At 47.8% G+C, this 23,077-nt stretch overlaps 1 protein-coding gene across 2 annotated transcripts in view; it reads left to right on the top strand.

The window, feature by feature from the left end:
- The first annotated feature begins 4,310 nt into the window (after positions 1-4,310).
- Sema5b (semaphorin 5B) overlaps positions 4,311-23,077 on the top strand; it is a 116,385-nt gene continuing 97,618 nt past the window's right edge. The window contains exon 1 of one of the 2 annotated variants that reach the window (XM_046458063.2): positions 4,311-4,856. The gene's annotated coding sequence lies outside the window, so the exon portion shown is untranslated. The remainder of the gene's footprint in view (positions 4,857-23,077) is intronic. The other variant, XM_046458062.2, reaches the window with a different exon arrangement.

The following is a 23,077-nucleotide window of genomic DNA, read 5'->3' as shown; positions in this document are numbered from 1 at the left end:
GATTTCCAAACAGAGAGAATGTATGCAAATGCCCTTAGATGAGAACCTCAGGTCTTTGAGAAGCAGCAGAGAGACAGATGTGGCTAGAGAGATGTAGGGGAAGATAAAGGGGGTAGGAAAGGATGTCTGAAAGGGCCTTGTGGGGCTGGTAAGGACCTGGGTTTTTCTCCAGAGAACTGGGGAGCCAGAGGAAGTTTTTGAGCAGAGGAGTCACAGGATCTGACCTAAGAGGTTTCTTTGTAGAGAAAATTCTGTAAGTGAATATCCACGTGAGAAAAGAGAGTGGTTTGAATTGGGGTGCTGGTGGAGTAGGTGGGGGAAAGGGGTCAGATTCTGAAAACATGTCAAAAGTAGAGGCAATGGGATTTATTGATGGGTTAGATGGGTGGGGGGAGGTACAGAGTGACTCCAGGACTTTGGAGAATGGAGTTTTTATTTACTAGGGTAGAGAAGTCTGACAGGATGCTGGTTTGGGAAAGAAAATCAGAAACTAAATGCTGAGCAGGTTAAGTGTGAGAAGCCCACTGGATGTTCACCTAGCAGAGGGGCAGGCCATTGTAACCATCTGTATTTTAAGAAAGAGGTCGGAACTGCAGACACAAACATGGCCATCATCAGCACAGAGATAGGGCTTATAGCCAGGTGACCAGGCAAAATCATCTAGGGCTTCAGTGTAGCTCTCTCCTTCACATGGGTGTGAAGGTCAAAGAGATAGCATATGGAAGGCACTTTGGTCAACTCTCAAGTGCTCCACGCATGGAAAGGACTAAATGCATAAATAAGGCAAAGAGTGTCATGGAGAGCAAGATTTAAAGAAGTATCTGCCTGTAGAGTCAGAATCATAGAATGCTTGTTGTTTAATCCCTTTCATTTTATCCATGAGGAACCAAGGTTGGAGAGGCTAAGAGGTTTGTTCAAGGTCACTGACCGCTGCTTGGTAGCTCAGCTATCCCAGAAGGAGAAGCCCTAACCGCTGGTGCAGGACTCCTTTGGCCACACCACATACCTGCTCACGTTCACTGCTTCATCTCTCTCTGAATCTGTTAACCAGGGCCAAGTCATTCTTCAAACAGAAATCTAATTATATCGCCTTGTGCTTTTACACATGCTATTTCCTCTGCCTGGAATACTCTGCTTCCTCCCACTTCTCTGTCTGGCAAATTCCTGCCCCATCTTTCATTCCCGGCTAGAATAGCCCTTTCCAGTGAAGACTTCCCTACCCTGCCAGCCAGTCACTGGCCTTCCCTGTGCCCACAGGGTGCCCATCCTGTGGTGGTCCTTCCACTCGCCGTGGTTCTGTCTGCCTTCCCTGCCTGCCTGTGGGGCCCTTCCTATGACCTCTCCACCTAGCATGGTGAATGGCACTCAACTGTTCGTGAAGGAAGGAAGGAAGGTCCCTCACATTAGTTGGGGACAATGGCAAAGTTGTCATTCAGTGACACTTGAGTTCCTCTGACCTGAGAATGCTTTTGGGTCACAAAGTGACAATGACTTCTAGGGTGGGAATTTGCTTTTTTTTTTTTTTGCCATCCCCAGGCACAATGAGCAGGCATTCTGGGACCAGGAAACTATTTGGACATTATAAGCGATTGCTGCCTTTTTGTTTTCAGTTCTCTATCAGCATACGACCAGCTGTTGTTTGCCTTTTGCTGCAAGGCAAGATTTGTGCTTGTGTCTGGGCTATGCACAGGCATGTGTATACACACACACACACACACACACACAGAAACACTGATGTCTCCTCAGAGAGGCTGCACTCTTGTTTTACAGAGTAGCTTGATCACCCTGAAAACTCCCTTGGGTGGGAGGGGGGAGACAGCTTGGCCCCCCGTGGATTTGAAAATTTGTACTACTTAACCCCTTGGAAATTTAGTTCAAGGTAAGTTTGAAATTTCTAGGTCAAGAGTGAATTCTAAGAAGTCCATCCCACCTTCTGTATTCCCTACTTTTTAGCTTGTTTGTTTTAGATAATTCTGTATTAATTACTATATTTACATTCTGTTTAATTAACAGTGTTTGGGGAGGAGGAGAATTGCTTCTAATAGCAGTAATTATTGTACAGGTTATTGCAAGGTCTAAAGAAGGTGGCAGAAGCTGCTGGTGAAGGGATCAATGCTCTGAACTCTGTTTCAAGTAAATGATTCAGAGATTCTAACCAGACTGGTTTTGCCAAATGCCAGGGGATGCCTGGAGGAGGTGGTAAGCCAGACTCAAGAGAAAATGTCCCTTCCTGAGTTCTCTTGTATTGAGAGCCCTTGAGTAATCACTGTTAATCAATACAATACAGTAGGATGCAATTAGGATTAATTAGCCCAGTGTTGCAAGCTGCCCAGCTCCTCAGTCTGTGTCTCTCTGAATGTCTCCTCTTCTTGGCTCCTACTTTCCTTCAAAAAGAAGTTTTCCTTCCCAGAGTTCCCAGGACCAGTGTCCTCTCTTCCAGTGCTAAGGTCCTTCCCCTCACTCATTTGTAAGGTGGTGAGGGACAGTCAGGAAAGGGCACAAAGTGATGGTGGAAAGGGAAAGGAGAGAAAATAATGGAAACATGGTGGGAAGAGAGAAGGATGGTGAGAGACTGTGTGGAGGATGGAGGAAATTTTGAATGCCTTTCAAGAGAGCGCTGCAGCAGCGGACAGAATCACCCAGAAGGCATTTGTCTACTCTCCCAACAAGAGAAGGCTCATTCCCTGTCTCTGCAATATAAGGAATACTGTCATGTTTTGGTTTTAATTAAAAGGTATCTCTATATTACATACATTTCTATATTTGCAGTGGCAAAAACAATCCTCGTGGTCTTTAGGTAATGGGGATAGGTGAGTGCCTGCTGGGGGGCCAGCACTCACAGTTTGAAAGGGGTTCAGAGTGGGCATCAGGAGACCTGCCCATCCTAGCCTGGGATTCTGAAGAATCCAGAGCTTCTGTTCTCCAGATCTCTATGTCCTTGTCTGTACCATGATAAGTTTAGCCTCCATCCTGTGCATTGATTGTTCCAAGTTGATTTCTGCACCAATATTAGATGCATGGGCTCCAGGACATGCTCCTTTCCTTCCTTTTTTCTTCTTCTCTGCCCCTCTCTCTTTCTGATCAGAATGGGTTTTACATTTGTGAATTCCTGTCCATTCTGCACATTATGAGTTTCAGCATTTCCGTTGCCCTAGAAAGTCTTTATGTCTGAGATATTACACTGTTTCTCTTTTTACAGAGCCTTACAAATGCCTTTCTTGGATTCTGAGCACAGCCTTTCTGTCCTATCATTCTGGCCAAACTACTCCTTGTCTTGGTTGGGAGTTGGCAGAGAGGGGTTTCTTTCCCTGGGGCTCTTACTGTTTCCATTCTTCTGCTTTATCTGGGATTTCCATTACTCAGAATTTTGTTAAGTAAAATGCTTCTTCTGGACCTTGTTCTAATTCTCTAATTTCTAGAAAACTCTAGAAAGTCTCCTAGTGTTTTCCTTCCTCCAGCTTATTTATTTTTATTTCACAGTTCTCTTTGATTATCTTTTAGACTCACACTTCTGATTTTAGTATTTCAGATCCTTTGTTTTTTCTCTTCATTTTCTTAGGTCACCTTTTTTAAAATTTTAAAATACCTTTTTTGTTCAGCAGAGGGCTCCCTTCCCGTCGCTCCTGCAGCCCGGGCAGCTAGGATTTGAAGCTTGCTCCTTAGGACTTAGCCTCCCGCCTCCTAGCCATCAGAAACACTAGATCACTTAAACTTGTAAACAATTCCTCCTCGCTCGGTGTGATTGCGCTAAAGCTTCCCACCTCGGCTGACAATACTCCATCGCCTCCGCCGATCGCTCATCCCTTGGGTGCCCTCCCAATGTTCCTAACGTTATTTTACTTCCTGGATCCCCTGCTTGTTCTTCACCATTGTGTAGGGTGCATACCACCAACCCCGATTTACAACCGAGGAAACTGAGGCTTGGAGAGATTCTCTCAAGGTCGTACGCCTTGCAAGGTTAACCAGCATCCGCCCAGTTCAGGCTTTCCAGTCCAGTCCAGCAGTTTAAAACGCACCTCCCTCATTTTGTACGCGGTTTCTTCCTCCTTCGAATCCACAGGCAGGAAGATCGTTCTCTAGCTAATAGGGCTAGGAAATTGGGGAGCACGGGGTTACCGTGTGTGTACAAGGCGGGGGGAGAGCTTGTCTCTCAGGCCCAAGAGTTGGGGTGGGGAGGCCGCGCTGACGCTCTATGAGGAAGCCAGGTTCGAGATCAGAGAGACCAAAGGCGCCAAGGCGGGATGTAGCAAAAGGTGCTGGGGGAGGACCTTGGTCTGGGACTAAGGATGCAGACCGGGGAGGAGAGGCTTCTGTCCACCCTCCTGGTCGCACACACTTGACAGGTCAGGGGCAGGGATCCGGGCTAGGGGACATGGGGACACAGGGCGCCCCCTTGCGCTCTCCCTTGCGCCTCAGGGCTGGCGGGTGAAGCGCCAGCCGCCGCAGGTCCTCTACAACCCCCTCCTCCTTTTCTCCCCTCCTTCACTCCCCTCGCTCCCAACTCCTCCCCCACCGCCTCTCCCTCCCTCCTTCTGCTCCCTAGATCTCCTCCTCCCTGCTCTCTCCGGCGCGCCGGGTCTGGAGCTAGTTGGAGCGCGGGGGTTGGTGCCAGAGCCCAGCTCCGCGGAGCCGGGCGGGTCGGCCGCGCATCCAGCGGTTGCTGGAGGAGTCCAAGCGCAGCGGGCGCGGCCCGGGTCCGGACTGCACCGGAGCGCTGAACCAAGGGCCAGGGACCCTTCCTGCGCGGCCGCCCCATTCCCAGACGGGCCGCCAGCCCTCCGGCTCGCCGCCACCTCTCGGAGCAATCAGGACCAGAGAACCGCGGGGAATCCAGCACCTGCGCGTGCAGCCAGGAGGTGAGTCCCTGGAGCCCTGGGCGCTTTCTCCGCACGGGCTGGGGCTGCAAGTTGCAAACTTCAGCAACTCGGGTGGGTAGAGGAGTGGGACCGAGGGGCGCTGGCAAGTTGGAGGCAGATGGGGGAGGGTGCAGCGGAGGACAGGGGTCCACCGGATTCCGCGTCGCGGGCTGCTATCTCGGCTCGGGCTCCCTCAGCGATGCTGCGTTCCTGCCTCCCACCGGCTCCGCGTCCCCATTCCACTGGGCCCTCTTTGAGCTGCAATCGGTGCGTCTGGGCTGCCGCCGCGTTGGGGGCCCGGGCCTGGAGGAGGGGACCGACCAGTGCAAGGCTGGGAGGGAGCCGGGCAGAGACGCTGAGACTGGCGCGGAGATGGAGGCTCTGAGAAGGCTGGCGAGTAAATGTGGTGGAGGGAGAGTGCGGGCGGCGAGGCGCGTGGGAACGCGTGGCCCGCCCAGGGTGTGAAAGCTCCCGCTCCGGGACGTCTCCGTTCCCCAGCCGCGGCAGAGAGTGGGGGCCCCCACGCGATTCTTCTCAGGCCCCCTTTAGGACACCCCAGCCCTGACTGGGCCCCAGGGAGCCCAAACTCTGCCCGCCAGGCCTTAGATGGAGGGTTCCGGGGGCCCTTCGCTCCCGCCTGGGCGGGTGGAGAGGGGTGGAGAGGGGTGCGGCGGCGGGAACCTGGGACGCCAACGGCGATTTCCCGATTTATTTTTCTCATGGTAATTTGTCTTTGTGGTTGGGGCTGCCCATTCACTTTCCGCTCACGTCGTGCCGGAGATCCAGAGCGGAGGGAGGGAGCGGGGGGCGCTCGGGCACAGGGAGGGATGGAGACTAGAGAGGGGATCTGGGACCCGAGCTGGGAGGGCGGGAGCGGAGAGGGAAGTGGTCGTTCGAACCGCGGAGGAAGAAGGCGAGGCTTGAGAGGACCGGCCACAAACTTTAAACAACCAGGAGGACCACCTGAAGCGCCATTCTTCCCACCTTCTTCTCTCCCTACCAGGTCTTTGGGTCATTTCTCTTCGTCGCGCCGGTCAGGAGTGGGCCCCGAGTCTGGATGAGGATAGGTGACCGTGTGGTCCTCTCCAGGCTTCCCGTGGGGAGTGGGGTGAAGGCAGGCGGAGCGCAGAAGGGGCAGCCCACCCGCAGGATGCCCTCCTTTCCGACCAACCAAATGGGATTGGAGGTTGGAGGCTTGCCTAAACCCCACCACAATCCCACGTACTCTGACCCCAATCCCATCTTTCCCCTCCAAACCCTAGCTAATCCAGCCTCTTTTCATGTTTCTCAGCCCCTACTGCTTCCCATTTGGGCCTCATTCTGCTCCTCATTCTGTCGTGTTGGCTCCATGGCCCTCTCCACTGCCCTCCCAGACCCCACTTCCTCTCATCTTTTAGCCTATCCCCATTTAGTCTTCTCTGTTACCCTCCCTGCCTTTCTTCTTGACATTTAGAAGTGGCCTCTCACCTTTTCTGAGCGGGGATAGATGACCTTGAGGAAGGGGCAGAGGGGAACTTGAGCCCAAGAACTGGACCTCATAACTAGGAAAAAAAGAAACAGCATTGAACAACCCCCCCCCCCATCTAGGTTCCCAGGAGGAGGTGGGAGGATAAGATATCAAGGAGAGAGAGGGAACTTGCCATTGAGTCACTCATAGGGCAGTGTAAAGCACTGAAAACAGGTCTGGGTCTTGGGGGAGGGACTCAGGAGGTGGGACTGCCTCTTCTTTTTGCCAGGTGGGGAAATAAGGAAAGGTGTGTATATGGGGGCTGTGAGTGTGTGAGTGTGTATGTGGGGGGGCAGCTCCTTTCTACATATCAACAACTAATACCACCAATTTCAGAAGGAATGGAGGATCTTCCATCTTTTCCCTTTCTGGGAATGAATGCTAGAGCCTTCCTCCTCCACAACTGAAAATGGCCACTATTGTCACTGTGGACCTCAAGCATTTTTTAAGCAAGTTACTGTGTGCAATGCACCATTTTAGGAGCTGGTAGATACAAAGAGGTACAGGGCTGAGCCCCTGCCCATCAAGCTTCCTAATTTATCAGTTTGATCCCATGATGCATGTGTGTGCTTGGGGAGGAGAAGGTGGACATGGGCAGTGCAAGGTAGCTAGGCTTGTTGCCAAATGGTGACCTTAGGAGGACTTAGGAGAGGACTGGCTAAAGAAAGCTTCATGACTCAGGTGGGACAGAGCTGAGCTTGCTGGCTGTGTCCTGAGGGAGAGGAGCCGGAACCCTCCTCCCACCACTGTCTGTACAGGGAGGGTGAGACAGCAGAAGGGCTGGATGAGGAGCAGTTCCCACATCACTAGAGGCAGACTAGAAAGGCAGAGGAGACCAGAGGTCCAGCCTGCCTCCATGGGTTGCCACCTCTCCATTGGGATTGTGGGAACTCCAGCAGCTTCCCTGTCATAGGGTGAACCTCCTGGCTTGTTTGAAACCTTTCCATTAGTCACTTCTTATGAGACTTAAAGCTGGAGGAAGGCTTGGAGATTGTCCATGTCAAGGGAATGGCAAACTCAGATCTAGAGTGCAGGCAGATAACAGTGTGTTGATCAGGGAATCAGAGGAGCTTGGTATTCAAAGTCAATGAGTGTTCAGAGTCAGTCTGGACAAATGAAATGATCTGAACAAAACCAATTTATAGCCCTTGAATAGTCCCTGTATCTATAATCAAGAAATTAAGATTCTAATATGTGAATGATCTATTTTGTATCTGTATTTTATACATATATTTACTTGTACTTTGGGGATTGATTGGAATATCCTCATTCTGGTCCTGCCTCTCGCCTATTGGATCCCTCTGCTGATTCTCACCCTCAAGGCCCACCAGGATTCTTCTGAGAGATGATAATTTCCTGAGTTCAGGGAGCCGTCTTGTACAAATCTGAGCATTTCACATCCACTGATACAGGGTTCCAGAGATAGAGCCAAGACTGGAACTCAGGTCTTCTGTCCACTTTCCCACTAGGAATTCAGTGATACCAACCAATCTTATTCTTCACAGAAAGGAAGAAATCCAACTGAATTTCTGTTTCCCCTAATGTAGCAAACCTTATTCAGGGGTTGGATGAGAAAAGACTGGAAGATCCCATTGGTTGTTCAGGGATCCCAAGGAACATCCAGAAATCCCTGAGTCCTGACTGTGGGTCTAAAAAGGGAAGGGAATCCCCAGGAAGGGGATAGAGAATTGGCAAACATGATGGAAGCTCAGCTTAATAGGGATGAATGTTGCTAGATGGAGTATGTCCATTTGGGAAGAAGATGCTATTGGGTCTAATTATTTGGAACATTGACCATGACACATTTGTCCTTAGAGTTGGTTACCCTCCCATATCCCACAAAGAAAGTCAATGAGACAGAAACCTAGATCACTATGAATTAATCAACCAATTCACTACTTTCGTTGAGATTTGAGATGGTAAAGGGGACACAGAAGGCAAAAGGACAAGAACCCTGGGAGAAGTGCAGGTTACTTTGTTATATTGCCATAGAGGACTCAGGACTGTGTTCTGGTGCACTCTCCCCACCCTGCCGTGGAAGCCAGATGTTCCCCATGATCCTCAAGTGTTGGTTTTGTCATTGCCTGGATAATACATGGTAGATGAGCCCAATGGTGGCAATATAGTCACATACATGTTCTTTATTTACTGAGTACCTACTATGTGAAAGACACTGCGCTAGGAGCTGTGAAACAATAGTAAGCAAAGCATGTCTCTGATCTTCCTATGTGAAGGTCAATTAGCCAGACTAGGAGGACATACTTACTAACATTGCCTCGATATCTGTGATGGAATTTGTGTGTGTGTGTGTGTGTGTGTGCTTTCCGTGTGGATTTGTGTGAGTGATCTGATAGCTAATGTGGTCTTATCCAAAGCACTTGTGGTCTGGGTGTAGGACTGAGAAAGCTAGGATCCAATTTCCAAATTTGTTGGTTCCTAAGTTCCAAATTTCCTTTCCATGCTTCAGCTTTCACACTGTGAAGGGGCTGAACATCTCCCTGATACCTTTTTTTTTTTTTGTGTGTGTGTGTGTGGTGCTGGGGATTGAACCCAGGGTCTTTGTATGTGAGGTAAGCACTCTACCAACTGAGCCATTTTATGGCCCCAACCTCCCTCATACCTATGTTGTAGACAAAGGTAAAGCCAGGCATCTGGAGGTCTGGGGATGACAACTATTGGGAGGAAGTATTGGTATATACCTCATGGTCTGAACTCAGTGGGTCCTGAGACCATCTTTTACCTTATACGATTACCTTGATCACTTGCCTGTCTTCATTTCTCTATGAAGGAGTGGCATATGTGTTAGATTTAGTTACTTGTACTGAGTGAATTTTCTGTAATTTTAGATATTTGAGTTTAGCCATCACTAAGTTGGTCTTAAATTTATGACAGTACTTAATTAACTTGGTCTTAAATGTATGACAAGAGACAAGGCAAGTGTCTTGACTTGTCCAATCTGAGCCTTCTTTTGTAGCTTGTATGTGCAGTACCTGGATTTCACTGACATTATGCTCTCCTCTTCAGATCTCCCTCTCTATGGCTTTGCTTTAAAGACATCTGCTTAGCTGTGGAATTGATTCTCTAATGAGCGATCTGGAAAGGAATCGTGTATGCCACCCTGTATCTCAGACAGTCTCCTCCAAGACTCTCCTTCTGAGGAATTCTTCTTCTAACTGGCTTGAAGGCTAGAAAGTGGCAGGAAGAACTTTCAGTTAAAGCAGAGTTTTGAAAGGAAAGGGAGGGGAGGGAGCCAAGTGTTCTGTGGCTCTGCCATGCCACTTTCCTTCTTCTCTTCTGTTTTAGTATTTTGCTTTCCTGGGCATGAACGATGCAAACCAAGTCTTGCAGGATGCATGCTTTTATCCTGATATGAGTGTGTGTGTGTGTGTGTCTGTGTGTGCGCGTGCGCGTGTTTGTGTATGTGTTGCACTGATAAAAAATTACTAGACTTTTTTTAGAGTGGAAAAAAAAGAGAGAAGATGATTTTCTGTCCACTTTGCTGCTGGACACCTTGGGGAAAGTAGGACAGACCATTGGGCTGAACACTGGGATTGGCAGAGTCTCCTCCTCTGCTGTAGGACAAGGATATTGTTGGGTTCTCCCTGAGTGCTTGAAAACCTTTAGAGTCAACCCTGCATATGCCGAGACCCACCATGACACAGCCCTCATTGATCTGCCTTTAATAAGGACAACTTAATCAGACTTGCATATGGAACGCGTTTGAATTTGAAGCCCTGTCAATATTTTCAGAATATCTTTGCATTTGAACCAGGAGCATGTCTGACTGGCATCTTCTGTGATGGGAAAGGGTTGGTTCTTGGAGGATAGCTAGTGACCATCTGTTCTGCCCATCCCCTGAGGATCAAACACAGGATATAAGTTTCAAGAACCTCAAGGCTGGGTTCGCCTTGAGGGAGGCTTCCCCACTTGAACATTTCTGCCAAACCATCGGATTCCTCAGCTATAAAAAAGCAGTGATGAACCCCAAGCCCTTTCTGGCCCTCGCGTCACTGATTTTGAATGGAGATTGAAGTTGCCTCTTGATTTTCCAGGAGTGATTCATTTGCTTTTTTGATGTGGATTATTTGTAGGGAATATTTAGTTTTAGGCCAATTTCTAGCCCCTCTGTTAGTAAACCGCTTGAATGCCAGTCACTGCATCTTCACGAAGTACCTTGTCCTTGTCGCCTCAGCCTGAAGCAGATGTCATTTTGGAAGGTAAGTTTGCTGTGTGTTGAGGTGTATGTGTGTGTATGAATATGCATGTGTACACAGATGCAATGCATTGCAAAGATGTGCACTGTGGTTTGATCATTGGATTATCTGCAGACTGTTTCTCTGCCAGAGCAGACACAAGGCCACCAGGGAGGCGACTGCAAGGAAATGGCTTATGAGGTACAGTTGAGATGCATTCCTACTTGTAAGCCCCACGGGTCTACCTGAGCAAAGCTCCCTCCCTGCTGCTGCAGCCATTATCCTGAAGGCCCCCCCAGGATCCCTTCCATAAGGTGTACAAAAGAGCTGAGTTGGCTCTTAATTATTCAGGGATGGATGGATCCAGTGTATTAAGCACCCAACCCAGGCCTCTTCTTTCCCTTCTTTTGGTGCCTTGAGTAATTTTATATCTGAAGTGAGATGCTGGGAGATCTTATCATTTAATACAGACTTTGTTTCTAATAGCTTGTTCCCTCTGCTTCTCTTCCCACAAGGTGCCTGGGGGAAACTAGGAGCCCTTCAAGAGGCCTCATCCACCCAAAGCAGACTACTTTTAAGATCCACACATTCATTGGTCTATTGGCTGGTGTGTGTTTCTACCCAAAAGCAGGACAGCAGAGGAAAATACCACTAGCTCTTACATATTCAGGGTCAAGTCCCTGTAGATTTCCCAGGATCCTGCTTTTCTTTCCTTCTGTCTTTCATAGAGCCTGTACTTTCAGCTGATGGAGTCAGCTGGAACCCTAGGTCAAATCAGGAGTCTGTGAGTGCAGAGCAGTGTATTTGTGGCAAAAGCTCCCCAACAAGCCAGATCTAAGGAGTACTTCTGTTATCCCCCAAGGCTGAGGGTAATTTTCCTGCATAGAGCAGGTACCTCACTTTCAGCATCACTCCACCTTCTAAAGCGAGTCTTCCTGTGCTGGATCCAGTGTAGAGAGAAGACTGTGTACCCGATGAGCAGCCTCCAATATACCTCTGAATACAGGTAAATGTGGCTTGGTCCAGCTCAACACTAAATTCACTCATTCCCATAAGAATCACTTATAAATTTTTAAAAAATAGACGTGATATTCACATCCTAGACCTTAATTAAGTCAGAATCCTAAGGGCAAAGCCTGGGCACTAGTATTTTTGGCACTTCTGATATTGAGCTCTGGTTGAAAGCCACTGGCCTAATCTTTGCCTGGGTTCCACCTGGCCTCATGCCCATGGCATGCAGAATCTTTTAGCCCTCAGCCCCTCAAAGCAGCCAGGTCCTTTCTCATCCATTCCTCTATAGCTCCTGGCATTTAGATCATAGCTACGGTTTGTGTTCCTGTTCTGAATTTAATGACTTTTTATTACAAACTGATATGGGAGCTTCTAGTATAATTTTTTGGGCCATTTTTCTTAAAAAAGCATTTATTAAAATAATGGACACTCATACTCAACACTTCAGTATATCTTTCTGGATAGGTGTGACTAAACTGTGATCATACTATCTGGGCTATTTTGTAACTAGCCTTTTTCATTTAACAACATGTGATAATTTCCCTATGTGTTTGAAAATGGACTTTTTAATGATTGCCTGTATTCCATCACACCATGTGCCATAATTTATTTAACAGACCCCCCGTGGTTGGACATTTAGATTGCAAGCCATTTTTCACCGTTATAAATAATGCTGCAGTGAACATCCTTGTACATAAATCTTTGTGCCTATTGATGACTGTTTCCTCAGAAGAGATTTCTTGAAGTGGAATATTTATGCTTCTTTCTAACATGGACCATTAAGACCGTTTTTGACTGAATTTCTATAGAAATAATATTTAAAAAAATTTTTTTTTATTCAGAGCCAAGAAACAAACTCTTCATTGGACTTCTCTGAGGCTTCAGGCTGACTGCTTTGCCCAGTCTGACTTAAGGTCAGACCTCCTTCCTAGGCTCCCCGCAAGGTCAGCTCCACATAATGCTGCCTTACCCCATCTGATGAACTCTCAGTCTCCCCTGCCCCTGACCTCCAGCATCCCTGGTTCTTCCTTTCCCTTCTCAGCCCTTTCCTCTTGACATCTCCAGCCTTTGACCTGTCAGTACTCAGCACCTTGAAGCTGTTGTTTCCACAATACCATTATTTCCTGAGCTGCTATGACGTGCTAAACTTTTTATATGCATTATCTCTTTTGATGCTGTCTGCCTTATGTACTCTTATTATTTTTGCCTCTGCTTTTTCCATGAGACAACTGAAACCTTGAGAGATAAAACAGTTTGTTCAAGGTCACACAGCTAATAAACAGTAGATATGGGATTTAAACCCAGAGCCTGCACACATAACTACTACATATGTATTTCTGCATCCTCTTGGGTATCTCTTGGCTTGTGGCATCAACAGGTTTTTCACAAATGTTCCACCAGCATCCCGTGGACATATGTTGTACTTCCCTCCAGCAGAAGAGGAGTGGTTCTCAAATATGAATGGCAGGAGAGCAGAGATGCTATTTATCAATGTCCCCCTTTCTTTTTTACTTCCTCAATTATATCCTTGTCCCCTTTTCCCAAAAACTCATACTAGATAACATTTCTTGCTTGCTCCACTGACCAGCTGCCAAGATTTCAGCATACCTTGCAGCTGAGCAGGTCCAAGTGATGACATATCTCTATTACAGCTTCCCTAGCTAGTCAGAAGAATTTGGATGCTGCTCTCCCAGTATGGATTATAAAGCTGTCAGGGAGAGAGGCTGCAGTAATGATGGGGGATAGGCAGCCTGGCTTCTGTTAGAAGTCAAATACTGTTTAAAGTTCAGGGTTGGATATATTCTTGCATTCTTGCCTCTGTACCATTGTCATTGCTGAGGAGGTCGATAAATGGCAACCCAAACTGTCATCTGGATTTGATGCTGACCATGACCAAGAACTAGGCAGTTATGTGACAGAATACTCATCTGAAAGAAAACACATCAGCCTGGCATTTATAATGACCAAGGAAAGAAATGACATGCCCAGAGACCTTCCTTAGACTGTAGGACATCTGACTTGGGAAAGAACGACCATATGATTTAGAGATTCCAAAAGGGAAGATGGTTTGTGGCAGGTAAGCTTCCAAAAAATTAAACTTCACATTTTTATACATAACTTGGATGAAACTGGAGTAAGCGAGCTTATCAAATTTGTTGGTGACAAGGCCATGATGGGCAGCTTCTATAAAAGACAGAAGAAAGATTCAAAAATGATCTCAACAGACTGGAATGCTGGGTTTAAACTAACAAGATGAAATTTAACAGGGGCAGATGGAAAGTCGCATTTAGATTGCAGAAATTAATTACTCAAGTTCTTGAGGGGGTTGGGGGTGGGGGCAGACCTGATTTGGCTGAGAGCCTGAGAAAAAGATCTGAGGGGGTTTAATTGTGCACAGGCTTCACAGGAGCCCGCAAGGTGATGGAGTTGCTCCAGACAATGCCGTTTTAGATGGCACTAAGAGAAATGCAAGATCCAGATTGGATTTTCCCTGGTCATTCTGTACTCATTTCTAGACATAGATTTTAGAAAAGACCCTGAGCAACTCGAGTGTTGTCAGTGGAGGGTACCCAGCAACTGGACAGGGTTGGAAAATCTAGCCACAGTAAGTCTGGTAAAAAGAGGGCTTTTGTCTAGAGAGGGGGGCGGGAAATGCTTGGGGTCTTGGTCGAAAGTGATTGACTGCAGAAGAAGCAAAGCTTCCTGTAGAAGAGAACATAGCTCATCAGTCCAGGAGAACCAGAAGACCCTAGAATGGAAAGGACAGAAGCTGGATTTTTTAGAGTAAGCCAGATGAGTTCAAGTGAAGTAAACCAAACATCTATTCCAGCACTGGATGGCACAATTCAATCTGTTAAAGCCATTAATTAAAAGTTTTGCCCAGGTGCAGTGATGCATGCCTATAATTCCAGAAACATAGGAGGCTGAGGAAGGAGGACTGCAAGTTTAAAGCCAGCCTCAGCAACATATTGAGACCCTAAGCAATTTAGTGAGACACTGTCTCAAAATAAAGTATAAAAAGAGCTGGGGATGTGGTTCAGTGGTTGAGTGTCCCTGGGTTCAATCCCTGGTAAAAAAGAAAAAGAAAAAAAAAAAAAAGAAAGAAAGGTTTTGGGATCAAAACATCTCATGGTGGGCTCTAAAAGGGTAAGAAGCTTGGGTCAAGTCAAGCAGAAATGTGTATGGACCCTTCTTGGAGCTGCCTGGTGCTAGAAGTCACCTGTACAAGTCCCTACTGAGTGGCCAGAAGGTGAAATCTTGAGTACTTCAAAGACAACTCATTTCCCCATAGAGGTGGCCCGTTAGATTTTTGGGCAACAATGCCTGATAGTTCTGGCCATCCTTTGAAGTCTGTTTCTCTTCTATGGGCTCCATCTTTTCTCCTTATGTTTCTTTCTAGAAAACCCAGTTCCTCTTCTGTTCTTCCCATTTCTTTCCCACCTCTGTTGGTCCTCCTCTGGATCATCTCTTTACTTCTGGGCACAGGACACTGAGATCCTCCTGTTTGTCTCCAATTGAGGTTGTTAGGACCACATCAGGCCCTGCAGGTGAGGCCTGTCTAGCACACCCTTAAGGGTCCAAGTCCCACACCTTCTATTAAGTCAGCTCCGCTTCTGACCTGGCTGTTTGGGCAGCCATGGGGCACTGCTGACTTTTCTTGACCTTATGACCAACCAATTCTCCTAGTCTCTTTCACATAAGCTGTCACTCAATCTCATCTTCCCAAATGTGTCTTTGTGCTTGAATAAGTTTTCTAGGGCTGACATAACAAAGTGCCACAAACTGGGTGGCCTGATGTGTTGTCTCACAAGCTTAGAGGCTGGGAGTTTGAGATGAAGGTATTGGCAGGGTTGTTTCCTTTTGAGAAATATGATGAAGTCTATTCTGTGCCTCTTCGCCAGCATCTGGTGGTTTGCTGGCAGTCTTTGGCATTCCTTGGCTTAGGAAGCATCAAACTAATTTCTGCCTTTATCATCACATGGTGTTCTCCTGTGTTTACTTCTAAATTTCCCTTTTTATAAGGACAGAGTCTTTCAGGGTCAGGAGCCCACCTTTCTCTAGTATAATTTCATCTAACTCTATCTTCAACAATCCTATTTCCAAATAAGCCCACATTCTGAAGTATTAGGAGTTAAAACTTAGTATACGAGTTTATTTTATTTCATTTTAAATATGTATTTATTTTAGTTGTAAATGTACCTTTGTTTTATTTATTTATATGTGGTGATGAGACTCAAACCCAGGGCCCTACGCATGCCAGGCAAGTGCTCCATCACTGAGCCACAACCCCAGCCTCCGTAGTATATGAGTTTAAGACATAGTTCCTCCTATAATAGTGTTGTAGTTTTTGGTATCCTGTTTGGAACTTTACAGTTTTTCCCTCAATTCATTTTCTCTTATTTCAGTTCATTCCATCTGTCCAGCTAACTGAGACATTTCAGAACCTGTGTTTTATTCAGCTTTTTCACTCCATGACTGAAAGACCTGACCAGAACAACTTTAGAGGAAGAAGAGTTTACTTCAGGGCTCATGGTTTCAGAGGTTTCAGTCCATAGAAGGCTGGCTCCATTCCTTGGGGCTCAAGGTGAGGCAGAAGGACATCATGGCAGAAGTGTGGTGGAAGGAACCAGCTCACATGATAATCAGAAAGGAGAGAGAGAGAGAGAGAGAGAGAGAGAGAGAGAGAGAGAGAGAGAGAGAGAGAGTGTCTACTCACCAGATCCAAAATATATACCTCAAAGGTATGCCCCCAATGACCTACCTCCTCCAGCCATACCCTACTCACTTTCAGTTACCACTCAGCTAATCTCATCAGGAGATTAATTCACTGTTTTGGTTAAGATGCTCACAACCCAATCATTTCTCCTCTAAACCTTCTTGCATTGTCTCACACATGAGCTTTTAGAAGGAACTTCACATCTAAACGATAACACCCTGCTTTTGGCATCCAATATGTTCACTGTTGCTCCTGGCTTCAAATGCTTCCTGTGTATTGATCAGAGGAATTGACAAGCTATTGAATGGAGGAGGCATGGGTAGAAACCCTGTGGCCCTGAGGATGCCCTTGGACACTTCCTTCCAAGGGGCCTTGACTCATGGTTAAGTACCCTCGGGGTATGATTGTGTGACCAGCTCTGTGTCCTCCTAATTCTACCACCTTCTAGCTTCCTTTCTCCAGCTCATACACACAATTTCATGAAGAGCTTGTCAGCTGTTTTGTTCGAGATCAGCACTGTGGGCGAACCCCATTTCCCTTGTCTACCAGCATGGTGACCCTGTCAACTGGAGGAGACCAGCTTTGCTTGACAGGACTTTATTATCGAACACGCTCTGTCTGCCTGTGATCTCAGCTTCCTGTCCAAGTGCCCACCACACTTCATTTATAGTCTCTGCAGGAATTTTTCTCAGGCAGCACCTCGGGTTTTCCTCTCTGTAGTTTGCGAAAACCTCATACTCCTTTCTGGAGGCAAGGGGTGGCCTGTCTGAGGCCTTCAAGGGACCCCCCACCTCCTGCCCTGCTTGCCAGGATCCTGTCACGATTCCTGTGAGACCCCCTACAGCTGTCTAAGCCTCATTTGCCTGACCCTGATTTGCTGGCCTCAGTGTCTGGGCCAAGTGGCTTGAATGCATTCAGAGCAGCTGGAGCTTTGACGGCCCTTCTGCCAGAGCTTCTCGCTTAGCCTGTGCCCCTCATGCCCCTCATTTTTTCCTTCCCGGGGAGTCACACACCCTAATAGACGAGACTCAAACCAAACCAGGGATAGCAGCAGAGCCTGCCAGAGAGCCTCCCAGGCCTGCAGACGCCATCTTAGCTCCCTTCAGTGTCTTTTTAGCTTCCAGCTGCTCTTTCCTCTCAAGTTGCTCCTTCTCCTCTCTGTTGTGGCTCTTGGGCTCTGTGGGGGTCAAGCACCCCAGTGAAGGTGAAGTGTGTGCTTCAAGGATTGGGCTGGAGGTGGGGAGGGGTGCTTTCTGAAGGCCTCATGCTCTGCTGAGGAATCTGGCACGGAAGCCTCCTGGAGTAGTAGGAAAACCCAGGAGCCACGCAGACCTGGGCTGGAATCTCCTCTCCACCCTTTACTCTTAGGTTGACTTTGGGCAAATGACTTCTCCTCTCTCAGGCCCAGTTTCCTCATCTGTAAAACGGCCACAATATCTGCTTCAGAAGGGTATTGAATTAAATTTGTTCCTATTTGTGAAATGGGCCACCTGGAAAAAAGCCTGGGTCTCAGGTCACCAAACTCATCAGCCCTTCTGCAGAGTGGACGAGGGAGTCTTCTTGTGGTGGGGAGAGGGAGCCCTGGAGGAGGAGGCAGGGTCACAGACTGGGCCTGGCATGAGGGGCTGAGGGCCACGACTGCAGAGAGGACTTCCAAGTGGAGGAGTAAGCCTGAATGAGATAGAAGAGAAGATGCCCAGGACTCTGAGCCACTCCAGAAGGATGGAGTGTTGTGAGCATTTCCTAGTATACTGAGAGCCTATATTATAGCAGCCATTTAAAAAGTTGCATGTGTTCTAGCCCACACCAGCCCTAAGGGCAGGTATGATTTTATTACACCGTCTTATAGATGGGGCAATGAGATATGGTGAGATATGGAGATGCACAACACCACTCCCTCAAGCCACGCGGCTCAACCGCCTCCCAGTTCTCTCCTCCTTTCATCTGACTGATGTGCTTTTCCATTCTACTTTCTCGTCACTCATCATGTCATCTGCATTCCCCATCTCTGTCCTGCAGGACCCTGGGTTGAAATCAGTCCTCACACCATTTCCTCCTTGGAGATGGGCTCACAGATGACTCTCGCTCTCATCTGGGTCAGTTCTCCCCACTCCCTCCAGAATTCTGAGGAAAGGACTGAAGGCAGCTTTGGCTTGGTGGGAGCTCTTTAGGGTTGGAGGAGGAGGAAGAAAGCAGAAGATCCCGTCTTGGCTCCCACTGGCCCAGACCTCTGGGTACAGGATGACAGGAGGGGAGGTATTCCTCTTGGCAAGATGGCTGCCACTCCTAATTAACCCTCGGCTTTAATTACACATCACAGCCATGTCCTGCTGGGAGAGAGGATTGCTCAGAGATTGTCACACAGAGCTAAATGTCTGGAGCCTTTCCACTTGAGGAACTTCTCTCCCTGAAATGGCAGGCCTGGGGCTGGAGTTGGGTACCGATAGGGGACATGCCAGTGACTCTCCCCTGCCCTGCCCTGGTCATTTTCTGTGGAGCGGGGTTGCGGGGGGACTTCCCTGAGGGTTAAGTAAGCTCTTTGGCAGTATCATGGTTGCATCCAGGGCTGTCTTAGAGGAAGATGGGATATGGGTGGACGGAGAGAAGCACAGAGGGAGAGGCCATAGGAAGCCCTAGAGGTGGGAAATGCCACCACCCCAGGGATTAATTCTGGTGAGACCTGTATTCCCAAATAACAATTACCATGTGTGGGGACCTACTGTGAGCCAGCTTCTCATTTAAATCTGCATAACAGACTCCAGTTTATATATGGGAAAAGACCTCAGAGAAGTGAAGAAGCTCACCTACAGTGATATACAGGTGGAGTCAGGTCATGGGCCCAGGCCACAGGAAGCGGAAGGTCTTCCTCCTCCTGACCCTTGGCCTGTCCATAGCTGGAGGCCTGTCTGCAGGCTCCTGCCCATGTAGTGCCACACAGCAGGGAAGTGCCTTTGGTGAAGGAGGGTAGGTTGGAGACTAGATTCAAGGAGGCGGTGCTTTTCTGCCGCGATGTAGTTCAGAAATGCTGTTGCTTCTGGGAAGGTTTGTGTATGTTTCTCTAGGTCATTCCATGTCCTGGAGAAGTGATGGGGAAGCTTTGATGTGAAGCCACCCTAACCTTCCGTCACCATAGGGAGTACTTCCACAGCCAGCAGAGCTGTGGCCTCTTTTCCCCTTCCTCTGTGTCTTTCCCTCATTCTCTCTTTCTTGTCTGCCTGTACTGGTCACAGACTGTCAGTCCTCCTGTGGCCTCTCTGAGGCAGCAGCCCCTGTGCCATCCTAAACCCTCTCGTGACCACCTCAAGGCTTGTATCCGTGGCCTTGAGTCACAGCCTTTGATGCACCCGTGTACATTGAGGCAGTAGCTTCATTCACGGAGGCCTGAGGGAGTCAGCTGTCTTATGAAGGCCCCACCCCTCAGCTGGCTCTGAATTCAGGATTCCCCCCTTTCTTGGGTGAAACTCCAGACTCCATCTTATCGTTTCCTATATGCACAGGGAATATGGAGAAGCGAAGGCCCAGGATTAGCCTCAGATATCCCATAGTCCTCTACATTGATGCTGCACAAACCTGAGCCTGCTCGTGTGTGACAAGGAGGCTGGACCAGGTGACTGAGCCTTGGATTGTCCCCATTCTGTTCTCTAAAGCAGTCTGTTCTCTAAACACATGCTTCCAAATCCCCAGGGGACCCTCCCAAGGGATGTCCCTCATTTTTAAAGTAGAATACAAGGCTGTGATAGTTAAGTGACTGGCCCTATGTCACTCTCTCTCCTTAGTTTTGTCTACTCATTTGCTCTGACAGATAGGGGTGGGATGAGAGTTTTTAAAGGAAGTGGCTCAGCAGTTATGCCAGGAGATCTTATTAAATGACTGAAACCCTGCCTTCCACCTTGTCTTCTGTGCATTCAAAAATGGTCTTTGGACCTGTCCACTTGAGGGACGTGTTGTGTGTTCCCATCTGCAAGGGAATCCCTTGGCCTCAGTGACAGAACCTCATGGCTGCCCGGACCAGACACTCAGCCCAGTTTTTTATTTTAGTTAAACGTGACAGTAGGGTGTGTATTGACATATATGCATACATGGAGTATAGCTTCCCATTCTTGTGGTTGTACATGATGTGGGGTTACCCTGGTCATGTATTTATGTATGAGTATGGGAAAGTTATGTCTGATTCATTCCACTGTCTTTCCCATTCCCAACCTCTCCATTCCTTTCATTCCCTTTGTCTAATCCACTGAACTTCTATTCTCCCTTCTCCCCTTATTGTGTGTTAGCATCCTCATATTAGAGACTACATTCAGCCTTTGGTTCTTTGGGATTGGCTTATTTCACTCAGCATGATAGTCTCCAGTTCCTTCCATTTACCCACAAATGCCATAATTTCACTTTTCTTTCTTCAGCCCAGTTCTTACTCTGTTTTTTTTTTTTTTTTTTTTTAAATAGGGATCTGGGTGGTGGCTGAAGAAGGGTTTGGAGAGGTTCCCACCTCAAGGCACTTAGGGCATCCAACTCCAGTCACTCACTGTAACTCTAGGATACTGGTTGGTGTTCAGGAGACCCCTGCGTCTGACACAACCTGATACCCTTCAAGAGGGTGTGAAGGTTGGTGGGTGGGAGGCTGGGTGGCTTGTGTACAGAGGTGAGCCATTCTTTGTTCACTTAATAAACTGGGCAGTTCTATTCTCTGGTCTTATTCTGCTGGGACTGTGTCAAAATTCTACCTGGCTCTAGATTCAAAATCTTGCAAAGTAATTATATTGTGAGTGAAACTGTTTGCAGTGAGCTGGGGACTCACAGAGCTCAGGGGAATGTGAGATCACATCCAGTGCAGAGGATCTGCCATGTGGCGGCCACAGTGGTTCGGGAGTTGTGGCCATGCCAGTTGTGAATTTGGCTTCAAGACCAAGCTAGCAGCCTGGTTGAGTGACAATGGACATTGATGGAAGCTGGGCCCAATCTGGTCTGAGGCGGTCACTGCCACTCTCAGGGTTTGAAGGGACAACCTGTGAGCTTCTAATGTTCTTATTATTTGCTGATGTTATTTCCATGTTGAAGCCATACGTGAGAGACCAGGGGACCTCACTTCAGTCAGGTGTGGAAGTCAAGATAGAGAAAATGGCTGCTTCTCTATCAAAATTGTTGCAGCCCCTGATTTCCCAACACGCAGGAAAGAGCCAGAATGGGAAAGAGCGCCCCAAGCTGGTTTTGGAGCCAGGATCAGGGCCAGACCTTGGGGCTCTGACAGCTCCTAGCCGGCTGTGGTTTCCCAAGCTTCTCCACCTCTGACTGACCCAATGTCCAGTGCATGCTATTCATGGTTTCACTTATCAAATATTATTTTGTGCATCACGTGTGCTGAGAGATGGGGTGAATGAAGCACAGCCCTAGCCTCTGGATACCAACCATTTCCTGGACAGGGCATGAAGCAGGTTAGTGTCCCCTGCAGTCTGCTGAGCTGTGGGCCTTGCCTACAGTGATAAGGCTCTAGGAATGAGGCCAGGCTGCTCGCCTTCTTTTTATAGTCCCCAGTAATTCCCCTTCACCTGCCCTGGGCCAAATGATGATGGGGACATGACAGAAACCATTTTTTAATAAAGTATTTTAATAACTGTTGAAGAATTTTCACACCTTTATTTATTTCTTCCAGTGACCTCAACTTCCCTCACTGAACTCCATGCTCAACACCGCTTTAAAGCTTTAAGTATATTACTTCCTTTAATCCTTACAAATGATTCTGAGTTGGGTACTGTTATACCCATTTTAGGGGTGAAGAAATTCTCCAGCAAGAATGAGGCAGCTTTAAATCCTTGTCTCCCACTTCCAAATTCCATGCTCTGCTCCATCATGCCACCTGCCTCTGCTGTCAGGGTGTTATGGAGATTGTGAGGTGTCAGGCCCTGGTCCTGAGCCCTGGGTTCTTTACTCCTAAGAGCCCTCCCTGCCTCTCACCCACTCAGAGCACCTCAAGTCCTTGCTCCAGGCTCCACCATCAAAGGTGATCTGGGGGCTGGGGTTGTGGCTCAGTGGCAGAGTGCTTGCCTAGCATGTGTGAGGCACTGGGTTTGATCCTCAGTACTGCATATAAATGAATAAAATAAAGGCTCATTGACAACTAAATATTAAAATAAAAATTTAAAAAAGATGATTCCATTAGTCTAGGAGAGCCTGGGTGTCAGTGTTTTTTTAGGGCTCACTGGGTGAATTGGGCATCTCCTTTTTTTTGTCTCTGTCCTCATGCTCTGTGGTACCTCTGCTGCCTTTGTGCGATGATCTCCTTGCAATGTGTCCATCTCCCAGGGAAGAGACCAAGCTAGGTTTATCTTTGTGTCCCTTTGCCCAGCCAAACGCTAGGCAGAGAAGCCTCATTAAGCACGTGTTGAAGTATTGTTAGAGCTAAAGCCACAAACACCCCAGTCCCCTTTTCTTGTATCTTTCTTTCAGTGCACAGATGAAACATGGTCCCCCCAAAAGCCTCCTTGATTTTATAATTCTAGTATAGGGTGACGAATGGAGGTCTTTCACCCTTAAGGATTTCAAAGTCATTTTGTGTGTTTCGGTAGCTGGACATAGAGCAGGGGACACAGGTAAGATCCTTTGTGGGGCAGCCATGGGACAGCATCCTCTCCTTCCCTCCTCCTAGCCCTCATATAAACACAAGGATAGAAATGAGAATGGAAACAGGAAATCTCTAAAAACAGGCCCCGGAAGGGGCGCTGTGTGGGAGGGTTGAGGGAGTAGCTTCTGTACTCTGTGTTTATACCTGATGTATTTGTAGGGCCCTGGGGGGATGCTG

This window comes from Marmota monax, unplaced genomic scaffold, assembly GCF_021218885.2.
Source record: "Marmota monax isolate L192 unplaced genomic scaffold, Marmota_monax_Labrador192_F-V1.1 WCK01_AAM20220418_F8-fsc00052, whole genome shotgun sequence".
NCBI lineage: Eukaryota > Metazoa > Chordata > Mammalia > Rodentia > Sciuridae > Marmota > Marmota monax.
This window is presented reverse-complemented; position numbering and strand designations above follow the sequence as displayed.